This window comes from Pongo abelii, chromosome 5, assembly GCF_028885655.2.
Source record: "Pongo abelii isolate AG06213 chromosome 5, NHGRI_mPonAbe1-v2.0_pri, whole genome shotgun sequence".
NCBI lineage: Eukaryota > Metazoa > Chordata > Mammalia > Primates > Hominidae > Pongo > Pongo abelii.
Window position 1 is genome coordinate 27,325,246 of NC_071990.2, and position 13,729 is coordinate 27,338,974.

Genomic DNA, 13,729 nt, shown 5'->3' on the forward strand with positions numbered 1-13,729 from the left:
TTGTGTATTGATTTTATATTCTGCAACTTTGCTGAATTCCTTTATTAGCGCTAGGTTTTTTTGTGGAATCTTTAGAGTTTTCTGCACATAAAATCATGCCATCTTCAAACAGAGATAATTTTACTTCTTCCTTTTCAATTTGTGTAACTTATCTTTCTTTTTCTTAACTAATTACTCTGGCTAGAACTTCCAATAATGTGTTGTAAATTCTGATGATTTTATGTTGCATGACCTCGGAACTCTTACCTGCTTGTTTTAAACTCCCTGTTTTAAAGCAGGAACTGTTACCTGCTTGTTTAAAACTCCCTGAGAGAAATCTGTTTGGATCAAATGCTCTAGACCCAGTAAAGGTATTGGCTCAAGGGTCCCTCTTTCTCTCCCGCTACCTGCATTCCCTGACCTTCATATGTATGGCCTTCAGTCATGCCATGTACCTGTCAGGACCTGCAAGAGATGAAATCTTTATTTCCATCTTGTGTCTCTCTTAATCATTGAAGGGGGTGCTCTCCAGCTTAATGATCCTAAATTAAAGAATATGTTAAATAGATAGTGGGCCCAAGTAAGCATCCTTATCTTTTTCCTGTCCTTAAGGGAAAGGGTTTTGGTCTTTCACCATTGAGTATGACGTTAGCTGTGTGTTTTTTATATATGGTTTTTATCATGTTAAGGGAGTTTTCATCGATTCCTAGTCTATGAGTGTGTGTGTGTGTGTTTTTTTTTTTTTTTTTGAGACTGAGTCTCACTGTCACCCAGGTGGCGCGATCTCAGCTCACTGCAACTTCCGCCTCCCAGGTTCAAGCAATTCTTGTGCGTCAGCCTCCCGAGTAGCTGGGACTACAGGCACACGCCACCATCCCCACCTAATTTTTGTATTTTTAGTAGAGAAGGGGTTTCACCATATTGGCCAGGCTAGTCTCGAACTCCTGACCTCAGGTGATCTGCCTGCCTTGGCCTCCCAAACTGCTGGGATTACAAGGCATGAGCCACTGTGCCCGGCCTTATGAGTGTATTTTATTATGAAAGTATATTGAATTTTGTCAACTGCTTTTTCCTGTATTAAGGAAGGTGATCATGTAATTTTTTTCCTGCATTCTATTAATGTGGTGTATCGCATTAACTTTCAGTTGTTAAACCATTCATACATTCCAGGAATAAATTTCACTCAGTCATGGTGTATAATTCTTTTAATATGTTGCTGAATTTGGTTTGCTAATTTAGTATTTTGTTTATCTTCATAATTTTTATCAGTATTTGCATTATCTTACTTATATATGTATGTGTCACTTGAGAATGTAAGCTCCCTGGAGAAAAGGAACCCGCTTTGTTTATTACAACTAGGATCATGACCAGCTCAGTACATTTTTCTTGACTGCCAAGAAATGGCAATTTGGCAATGAAACATCTGAAAAAGGAGGACACGAAAAAGGCATTTGAGGGTACCTTTGGAGGCACAAATAAAATTCTCCCTAAGGAATCTCAGAGGTAGGGGGAATTCGAGAAAATCATAGTTTTCACAAAGTAGGTAGAGACAGGACTATATAAACATTCTGTGTTAACCTTCAGGTTTTTGTGGCCTGATAAAATATATTATACAAGTGTATGTCAATACTCATAGCCAACTATTGTGGTAGGAAGAATTGTCAGATGATTCCCATGGGCCCTTCCGTTTCTAGTATTACTTACATAATTATGCTAGGTTACATGGCAAAATAAATTTTATAGATGTAATTAAGATTACTTATCAGTTAACTTTAAAATAGATTATCCTGCTGGGCCTAACCTGGTCAAATGAGCCTTTTAAAAGCAGAGAGCTTTCTCCAGCTGGTAGCATGAGAAGGATCTGACTGTGGTTCATAGTTTTGAAGATGAGGAGGACTCCGTGGAAAGGACCTGAAAGGGGCCTTTAGAGCTGAGACCAACCTCTAGTCAATAGCCAGCAAGAAAATGGGGATCTCAGTCCTTCAATTACAAGGAAGTGTATCCTGCCAATGATCTGAATAAGCTTGGAAGCAGATTCTTCTACAGATCCTTTAGATAAGAATGCAGCTTGATCAACACCTTGATTTAAGCCTTGTAAGACCCTACAAAGAGAAAACAATTGAACCAACCCAGACTTCTGACCTACAGAACTGTGAACTGTAAATTTGTGTTGTTTTAAGCCACAAAGTTTGTAGGAATTTGTTACGCAGCAATAGAAAGCTAATACAGCTGTCATCTGAACTGTCTTGACTTACATTATTTCTAGCTTTGGTATCTTTGCAACTAAATTAGCCTCTTTAACCTCTTAAAAAATATGAAGCAATCTTCAAGGCTGAGAGAAATCAGAATCAGAGGCTGTGTCTTGCAGTGGCCTTGGGCTTCTACTTATCCTGGACATTTTGAACAAGGAGATCAAAAGAGTAATTTTTATTCTCTGTAGGAATAATTATCTGCTGGTATCAATGTCCATTTTATTCCTAGGTAGTTAGGTCAAATCCACTTACACAACATCATCTTCTATCACTCTATGCCATGTATCCCACACAACAGCAATTATAAGACTACAAACTCTTTGGCAATTCACCATAAACCTTCAAACCTTTTATCATGTTGATTTCTATTCCCAGAATGCACTTCCTTCCTCCTTTCTTTGCTTGGATAGTTTCATCAGGGCCCATATTACAATGTCACCTTTACTGGGAAGTTTACCATGGAGTAAAATGGCTTGCCGTTTCTTGGCCAAGTACATCACTTTGTTTACATCTTTAGTACAGGTGACATTTCATTATATAATTTTAATTGTTCCATCTATATGCATGAATAGATTGTGAACTCTTGAGAACTAATTATATTTGTATCTGTAATTTATAAGAAATATGAGTGCTCAATAAACATTTGTTAAATAAATAAGAAAAACTACAGGAAAAGGAAATACTGGATTTGTTCTCTGAGGAGGAAGTGATAAATTCCACTGTAGGAGTACTTAACTGGACATGCCAGTGGAGCACTGGACATGCTTTTTTTAATTGGACATGCCATCTGAGTAGAAATGTCCAGTAGGCAGCTAGGAGTACAGGATGGCAGCTCACAAATGAGGCAGTACAGATCATATTGTCCTTTAAAGTAATCTCTTCTAGGCATCATGACTTTGTTTACACTGCTTTCAGTAATTTTATTCTTCTATGTTAGATCTTTCTTCAAACCAAGTAACTTGAAATATCCCAATATTAGCAAATTAAAATGAAAATTATAGAGATTTATAATTAAGAATTTGGGGGCCATTTCTTTTCTGTTTTAGATGCTTTTAAATATCACCTTTTAAATATAACGTTAGTTATTTTTAGTACTTACTCAATTCCTCAAATTTTGTATTTCTAGCAGCCAAAATTATAAATTTTAACATTCTATGTGTGATGGGATTTCTTTGGCCACTTTTGAGTTTTTTTACAAAGTTATTTTTCATTTCGCCAATCTCTAAAAGCTTCATCATTATTTTATCAATGTCTTAAATGGCACATTCACTTTAATTTTTTATTTCTCAAAATTCATAGCCAAAACTTCATTATTTCATATTGAAGAAGTCACCGTAGTAACTAGTATTTTAGAGTGTAGCATGCAGATCAGCAGCATCACCAAGAGCCTATTAGAAATGCTGAATCCTAGACCTCTTTCCAGACCTCCTAAACAAGATCCTGAATGATTCATAAGTACTTTAAATTTTGAGAAGCAACACCCTAGAATGTTTCTTAGCAAATTTATGGTCCATGTCTACCAGATTTGTACAGTAGCCCCTGCACTATCTGTAGTTTCCCTTTCCAAGGTTTCAGTTACCTGATGTCAACTACTGTTCGAAAATATTAAAAGGAAAATTCCAGAAATAAACAATTTGTAAATTTAAAATTGTGCTTCATTATGAGTAGCATGACAAAATCTCATGCCATCCGGTTTCGTCCCCCTGGGACATGAATGTCTTTGTCCAGCACATCCACGACATTGTCTGCTCCTGACATCCAACCAATTGCCATCGCTTCATGATCCAGGATCACCTGAAGCAGATGAAACTCCTTCTGAGGTATTGTCAAAAGGTCAAGAGTAGCCTAGCACCGTGTCACAATACGTATATCATTCATCTCAGTTCATCTCATCACATAGGTATCTTATTACCTCACATCATCACAAGAAGTATGAGCACAATACAGTAAGATATTTTGAGAGACCACACTCACATAACTTTTACTACAGTATACTATTATAGTTGTTTTATTAATGTTGTTAATCTCTTTCTGTGCCTAGTTTGTAACAATTAGACTTTATCATAGGTATGTATGTGTAGGGAAAAGCAGTACAGTATATATAGGGTTCAGTATAATCCACAGTTTTAGACATCCACTGAGGGTCTCGGAATGTACCCTCTGTGAATAAGAAGGGACCACTGTAGTACTAATTTTGTATGAAAATTTTTTTGTTACTGAGTATGAATTTTATCTTTTGCATTATTTATTAGGAGATGAAACTGACTTCTTATCCTTAACTTTCTCTAAATTGAACATTTCTTTATATGCTAAAAAAAAATTGGGCAGCTGAAATTTTAAAGAAATGTTTAAAACTATCAAAACTCACGTATCCAATATTTTCATTTTTATCATTGCCTATTTTCTCCTTTTGCCCATACTTTCCAGTTAAAGAAACACGTTTTTGGTAAATTGGTAAAGTGGATGAACTGATTTTTAGCTAATTGTTCATTCATTGATTTTTGTCTAATTGATTTATGGATTTTACTGATTCCACAAAAGCGAAGCTCTATTGAGAGGTAGTGTAAAGTTGCTCAAGCACCCAAGAGAGTCAGTTTTGGAGAGTCTAACAATATTCATTTTATAATTCTGTAGCTCTCTGATGTACAGAGAAGTTAAAAACCTAAAGTTTCACTTATGGTAAGCGGTAGTCCTGAGATTTGATCCTGGATGTAAACGGCAATGTTACTCTGTTCATTTCATCATGATCACTACATTACAGACACTCATTAAATAAGCAGTGATCATTTGCTTTTTTCAATTAATTGAGGGTACACTGGCAATCCTCTGGTATACTGACACAATAAAGAAATTTTACCTTGATCATGATAATGTGATCTGTTTAGATTTGTAAAGGTGTTGACAAGGAACTTCACCAAAGTTATTATTTTCTTAAGAAAACGACTTACATTGGGTTTGGGGCAACTTTGTAACAAGGGAAGTTCCGTGAGGATAGAACACTGGGTGTATAAAAGAGAAGGTGCAGGCCGGGCACGGTGGTTCACACCTGTAATCCCAGCACTTTGGGAGGCCGAGGCGGGCGGATCACGAGGTCAGGAGATCGAGACCATCCTGGCTAACATGGTGAAACCCTGTCTCTAATAAAAAATACGGAAAAATTAGCCAGGCGTGGTGGTGGGTGCCTGTAGTCCCAGCTACTCGGGAGGCTGAGACAGGAGAACAGCATGAACCCGGGAGGCAGAGCTTGCAGTGAGCCGAGATCGTGCCACCGCACTCCAGCCTGGGCAACAGAGCGAGACTCTGTCTTAAAAAAAAATAAAATAAAATAAAATGAAAAAGAGAAGGTGCAAACTATCATGCAACTTAAAAGAGGCACTTGGCTATGTATCCTTGTTACTAAAAGAAACCCAGTTGGCTGACCACTCAAGATATAGCATTACCTTTGGTGATTTACTGATAGGCATTGTGATGAGGTGGAAAAGCACGAACTCTGAAGCAAGTCAGAACAGAATGTGGTTTTTTTGTTTGTTTGTTTTTCTTTTCAGACAGGATCTTGCTCTGGAGCTGGAGTGAATGACACAATCTCAGCTGACTGCAACCTCCACCTCCCAGGTCCAAGCAATCTGCCCGCCTCAGCCTCCCGAGTATCTGGGACTACAGCCCCACATCACCACACCTGGCTAATTTTCTGTAATTTTTCTAGAAACAGGGTTTCATTATGTTGCCCAGGCTGGTCTCAAACTCCTGGGCCCAAGCAATCCATCTGCCTTGGCCTCCCAAAGTGCTGGGATTACAGACAAGAGCCACTGTACCTGGCCAGAACAGAATCTGAATGCTGACTCTACCACTTTCTATATGATTGGCCTTAGGAAAGTTACTTACCATTTTAATTTCAACTTTATCACTTATAAGAATAGGTATGGTGACACAAATCTCCTAGGATTCTTATTTTAAAAATGAGATAAAGCATGTTAAGTGGACCGACATGTTATTTAATAAATGGTAATTATTATTGCTATAGTCATAATTCAGGGCCTTGAAACTAGATGTTGTCAGAAAATAATTGATAGGCTGATTCACATTAACCAAACTCACTTGAAACTGATATATAAAACAACGCTAATTTATTAATTAACAATGAGAACTGCAATCATTATGAAGACTGAAATACTTGGTGAACACAAACATTGCATTCTCTTTTCGTAGTCATACCTATAGGGTAAACCAACTTGTTATCAGAAAAGAAGGGTGTATAGGAGAAAATCAGCCTAAAAAATGGGAAATTAGTGCAAGGGAAATTAGATGTGTGATTCAAATTATTTTGATCATGCTAAAATAACCCGATAGAGATCACACCAACATTGTCATATGTGCCTCTAATTCTTTAAGCCTCCTAATTAATCTAGGCACTGTTCCTTCATGGGCCCTGTGCCCTTCTATTTTCTCAGCCTCTTCTTAGTTTCATTTCCTATTCTCTACAGCCTGGATTCTGTATATTACCTAGGGACTTGGGCCGTGATTACTTTCTCCTAAAACAACAGGATCATTATGATGAAAACTGAAGTCGTTTCCCCCAATAATGTATTTGCAGTACTTACCTTTCAACCAGTTATGCAATTTTAAATAATAATGGGGGTCAGCCAAGCATGGGGACTCATGCCTGTAATCCCAGTATTTTGGGAGGCCAAGGCGGGAGGATTACCTGAAGCCAGGAGTTTGAGACCAGCCTGGGAAATACAGTGAGACCCTGTCTCTACAAAAAATAAAAAAAATTAGCCAGGCATGGTGGCACACACCTGTAGTCTCTGCTAGTCAGGAGGCTGAGGTGGAAGGATTGCTTGAGCCCAGGAGTTCGAGGCTGCACTCCAGCCTGGGCAACAGAGCAAGACCCTGTTGAAAGCAAGAAAGCAAGTAAGCTAGCAAGCAAGCAAGCAAGAAAGCAAGCAAGAAAGAGAGAGAAAGAAAGGGAGAGAGAAAGAGAAAGAAAGAAGGAAGGAAGGAAGGAAGGAGGGAAGGAAAGGAAGGAAGGGAAGGAAGGAAGGAAGGAAGGAAGGAAAGAAAGAAAAAGAAAGAAAGAAAGAAAGAAAGAAAGAAAAAGAAAGAAAGAAAGAGAAAGAAAGAAAGAAGGAAAGAAAGAAAAGAAAAGAAAGAAAGAGTCCATCATTATGAGGTCCAGGGGCTTGGCCCTCCTTCCACTGCCTTTCTTCTGCCTTTTTACTGTAACATTTCAGAGCCCAGACTCTGTGCTCACTATTTTTGATTTAAAATGTTCCCAAATTATCAAAGCCACTTTCTCATTTGCATTTGTCACAATGATGGAATTCACAAGAAAATATATTACAGACTCTGAAAACAATTCTCCAAATAATTTTGGCACCTCTTCTGGAACATTTCCTTCACCTTTGGGTTCTTCTTCTCTTGCATCTCTCTTATGTAAGCAGTGGCTGCTTTGTATTCCACACCTGACTTAACTGGGGCCTGGAGGGTGAGGTAGGTGCCCTTTTTGCTCCTCATTGCCACATTCAGGCCATTGTTTCTCTCCCTAGAGCCCCCTAGCTCCTCTAAGACACCTGCTATCAAACTAAACCACTTACTACCCCTTGCTGAAGTAATCTACTAATTCCCGGTCACTTCTTCATTTGTGGGAGATGACAGCACCTTCCTCACACTTCCTATGACTGCTCAGACCATTATACTTGGTGATACCGATATGTATGTAGTCAATCCATTCAGTATCTCAGGCTCTTAGGCCTTTGCCTTCCTCTCTTCCAATGATCTTGTTTTCCCTTCCCCCTCAGACATCCACACCAATAGTCACAACCTAGACCTCGTGGCATTACCAATAAGCACACTCCTCAAAACCTCAGTTTCAAGCATTCCACTTCCAAACCACCAGGCCCTATCTTTTCAACTTACTCCCCTCCCTTTAATACTTCAACTATAATTTTTTCAGCCCCAATAAAACCTAAAATAATAATATTATGGATTTATTTTTGCTTTTCTAACTCCCTTCCCACCTCCCTCCAACCCCACTTTAGCCCTTACTTTCACTTCTTGTCACTTTGAATTCCACAGGACATCACTATAATTTATTTCTCATAAGCACCCTTGCTCTCTTACCCCTCTCTCTTGGGTCACACTCTTCTGGAAAAATTCTAGCTAAATCCGATTTTCAGCTTATTCCACTCCTGCTCTCATGCACCTGAACATAGCTAAAGAAAACTCAGTGATGATGATTTGTCTCATTTTGAACTCATGACCCAATTATCTGAAAGGAGATACCCTTTGAGATAATTTGGTACTACCCTCCAATCCTACATTTCTTTAGTCAATTCACTTTCTCATTCTACAGGAGGTGACCTGATCCCCTCTTCTTAAACTTCTAACATCTCTTTATACCTGCTTCTCTTTCTCAGCTTATGATCTAATTTCTATGAAAAAAAATAGAAGCAATCAGGACAGAATTTCCACATCCATCCTCCACCAACCCATTGCAACCATAGCCAAATACTCTTTGTTCCCTCCTATTTTAACCACCATATCATTTATGCTCCTATTTTCAGGCCAACCCTTCCACTTGTGGCCTGAAGCTCATCTTATCTTGCTTCCTCAGAAATTCCAACCTATTTATCCCCTCTCCTTTCTGAATTATCAGTTTTTTTCTCTCTATTCATTCAATCCCAATAGGATTCAAACATTCAAACATACTGTAACATTGAATATTTAAAAAATCCTCAACTCCATGTCCTCTTCTAGCAACTACCCCAATGTTCTTTCCCCTTTATGGAAAACTCAAGTATTCAAATTTGTGTTCTCCAGTGTCTTATTTCCTATTCTCATATTAAGTCTTCCCATCAGGTTTTAGTTCCACCACTCTACCAAAACTGCTCTTAAGATCACCATTGACCTTTTCACTGCCAAATCCAACGTCAATTCTGTCTTCATCTTATTAAACCTCTCAGAAGTGTTTTACCTGAATCACTTTTTTCATTCAGCTTCTGGGGTACTACACTCCGCTGATTATCTTACTACCTCACATGCTGCATACCTCACACATGGATCCTCATCTTTCTAATTTCTTTTTTTTTAGACTTCTCCCTCATACCCCAGACTTGCATATCCAACAGTCTTGATATCTCAGCTGATTATCTTACTACCTTACATGCTGCCTACCTCACACATGGATCCTCATCTTTCTGATTTCTTTTTTTTTAGACCTCTTCCTCATACCCCAGACTTGCATATCCAACAGTCTTGATATCTCAGCTTGAAGGTCTAATAGGCATCTAAAACACTTCGCTTAGATAGCTAAATCACAATGAAAACGTTGGCAAAGATCTGGAGCAATGGAAACTCTCAAACATGAGTGGTAGGAGTGTAAATTGGTGCAATTCTTTGGCAAAACATTTGTCAATGTCAACTAAAGCTGAACATATGTATACCCCTGTGACACAACAATTTTACTCCTAGGTTTATACCCAACAGAAATCAGTACACATTACATCAAAAGACATGTATAAGAATGTTGTCAATGGCATTATTCATAATTGCCTCCAACTGGAAACAATCCAAGTGCCTGTCTGCAATAAAGTGGGTAAATAGTGAAACATTCATATAATGGAATATTACAACACCCACAAAAATAAATGAACCACAGCTATTTGCAATAACATGAATAAATCTCACAAACACTAGGTAAAAAATGCTAGACACAAATGTATAGGGTATGATTGCTGTGGTTTGAATGTCTCCTCCAAAACTCATGTAAAATTTAATTGCCATTGTGACGGTAATAAGAGATGGGACCTTTACAGGGTGATTAGGTTATTAGGGATCGGGCCTCACGAATGGATTAATGCCATTATTGAGAAAGTGGGTTAGTTAGCACTGGAATTCTACCCACTTTTTCTGCCTCAAGTGCTCTTGCCCTCCCTTGCCACATGATGCTTTCTGCCATGGGATGATGCAGTATGGAGGCCCTCACCATATGTTGGTGCCATGCACTTTGACTTCTCAGCCTCCAGGACCATGAGCCAAATAAATTTCTATTCTTTATAAATTACGTAGTCTGTGGTATTCTGTTATAGCAACAAAAAACAGACTAAAACAGAAAATTGGTAAAGGCTATTTTAGTGAGGTCTTAGATGGAAATGAGGAGCAAGGTATTGGAAACTGGAGTAAAGGCCATCCTTGTATACAGTTGCAAAGAACTTGGGGGAATTGTGTCTGTGTTCTAGGGCCTTATAAAGTACAGAACTTAAGAGTAACGAACTGGGATATCTGGTGGAAGAAATATCTAAGCAGCAAAGCATTCAGACTGCTGTGTGGCTGTTTTTAACTGCATACAATGAGATGTGAGAGGAAAGAAATAAAGATGGAATTTATAATTAAAAAGAATCAGGGTAGAAATATTTGGAAAATGTATAGCCTGGCCATATAAATAATAGAAAAGTATGTTCAGGAGAGAATACTAAGTGTGTGGCTAAGTGACTTTTTACTAAGGAGATAAACATGGATAAAAGGAAGGTGCTATTCATTAAGACAATGGGAGACAGACCATAAACCATTTCAAAGATCTTCAAGTCTGCCCCTACAATCACAGGCCCAGAACTCTAAAAGGGTAAAATGATTTCAGGGGAAAGGTCCAAGGCACCCTCCATGGACTCAGCTCAGAGCTGCCTCAGGTCTGCTCCTGGGGTTCCAGAGCAGTACTCTGTGGCCACCCTAGCCATGGCTCAGGTAGGCCCAGGTATGGCTTGATCCAGAAAGTGCAAGCTGTAGAGCCTGGCAGTGTCCATGTGGTGCTGATGCAGCAGGCATGCACAATGCAATAGCTGTGAAGACCTGGCTTCCTCCACCTAGATTTCAAAGGATGTTGCTGACAGTCTGGGGGCCCAGGCAGAGAATCGTGCGGGGACACAGCCACTGCAGAGAGCCCCTGCTAGGACAATGACAAGTGGAAATGTGGGGTCAGAGTTGACACAGAGTCTCCACTAGGGCTGCCTAGTAGAGCGTGGAAGTAGGGCCACTCTCAGGACTCCAGAATTGTGGAGGTGACAGCATGCAACACCAGCCTGGGAGAACTACAGATACAAGACTCCAACCCATGACAGCTACTGCATGGACTGAGCCATTGGAGCAGGGCTGTCTGAGGCCTTGGCTGCCCAACCCCAACCCCTAGACGTAGGACAAAGAGACAAAGGAGATTATTCTCCCACTTTAGGACTTAATGTTGGCCAGGCACAGTGGCTCATGCCTGTAATGCCAGCATTTTGGGAGGCTGAGGCGGGTGGATCATTTGAGGTCAGGAGTTCGAGACCAGCCTGGCCAACATGGTGAAACCCTGTCTCTACTAAAAATACAAAAATTAGTTGGGCGTGGTGGCAAGTGCCTGTAATCCCAGCTACTCAGAAGGCTGAGGCAGGAGATTGTGCCACTGCACTCCCCTAGGTGATAGAGTGAGACTCCATCTCAAAAAAAAAAAAAAAAAAGTCTTAATGTTTTCCCTGTTGGGTTTTGGAAAATAGGTAACTTGTTTGATTTCACAGGCTCATGAATGGAGAGAATTTGCCTCAGGATAAATCATGCCGTGAGTACAACCCACATCTGATTCAGATGAGACTCTGGACTTTTGAGTTGGTGCTGGAATGAGTTAAGAATTTTGGGGCTGCTGGGATGGAACGAATGTATTTTCTATGTGAGAAGAACATGAGTTTTGAGGGTCAGGGGCAAAATGCTATGATTTGAATGTCTCCTCCAAAATTCATGTTGAAATTTAATTGCCATTGTGATGGTTTTAAGAGGTGGGACCTTTAAAAAGTGATTAGGTCGGTCGGGCACAGTGACTCATGCCTGTAATCCCTGCACTTTGGGAGGCCGAGGCAGGCAGATCACCTGAGGTCAGGAGTTCAAGACCAGCCTGGCCAACATGGTGAAACCCGTCTCTACTATAAATACAAAAATTAGCTGCGCATGGTGGCAGACGCCTGTAATCCCAGCTACTCGGGAGGCTGAGGCAGGAGAATCACTTGAACCCAGGAAGCAGAGGCTGCAGTGAGCCAAGATCACGCCATTGCACTCCAGCCTGGGTGACAAAAGCGAAACTCTGTCTCAAACAAACAAACAAACAAAAAAAAACAAATAAAAGCTGATTAAGTCATAAGGGCTTTGCCCTCATGAAGGGATTAATACCATTATCACAGGAGTGACTTAGTTATCTTGGGTGTCTGGCCCTTTTCTCTGTCTCACACACTTTCACCCTTTCTCACCATGTGATGACTTCTGCCATCAGATGATGTAGCACAAAGGCCCTCACCATATCTAATTGTTGGAGTTAATACTCAGGATAATAGTTACCTTTGGGGAAGAAGAAAAAGGCTGTGATTTGAGGGGTGAAATAGCATTACTGGAATGCCAGTAGTGCTCCATTTCTTGACCTAGATGATAATTTTACAGATATATTCACTTTGCACATTTATATTTTGTGTTCTTTTGTTTCTTTTATTAAGTTAAAAAGTTCCCAAACTGAATTCTGATTCCTCATCCCCTCTGTGAACCTACTGCGTACTTGGTATTCTCTATCTCAGTACAAGGCAAATCCTTTCAAGTTGCTAAGGCCGAAGTCCTTAAAGCCACCCTAACTTCTCTCTCACCTTTATAGCTAACCCACAGGAAAACCTTATCTGCTGTACATTCAAAATATAGCCTCAGTCCAACTACTTCCCATTGTTTTGTCAACAATATCTTTGTTTAAGCCACCATTCGATCTTACCTGGACTACTAGCATTCCAACTAAATTCCTGCCTGTACTCTTAACCCTTTATAATTTATTCCCTACATTACAGCAAGTGACCCTTTTTAAACAATTCAAATCTGTGCCCGACACTCTCCAATGACTTGCCATCTCATTCTGAATACAATGTTAAATCCTTACCATAGCCAAGAAAGTCCTGAGGAACTACACCCCCAGCTTTCTCTCTGACCTCATCTACCCTCACACATTACAATCCAGCCAGTGTTTCTGAAACTGCCAAATGCTCCTATCTCAGGATACTTGTGGCTCCTAGTCCCTCTGCATGGAATGTTATCCTCTCAGATATCTACCTAGTTCATTCCTTCAGCACCTCCAAGTGTGTGCTCCAATGACAAGTCATTAGAAATGCATTTCCTTTTTTTTTCCCCCACATCAAGTATGTGAACCGAAGAAAGGCATTTCCTAACCATTCTGTCTACAATAGCACCACCACAACCCATGATGGAAGTCTTGCCCAAGCCCTTCACCCTGCTTTATTATCTATGTTTATCACCCTCAGCATTTTACAACTTTCTTTATAATAGGATGTGAACTCTGCAACAGAATATTTGGCTTTGTCTATTTCTGAACCTCTGCAACTATAATAAATTCAGCCACCTCATAAGCATTGGCTGTGGTTGAATGATTTTTAACGAAGACTTAAATGTTTAAGGATGAATGACTAAGTTATGTGATATTTTCTCTC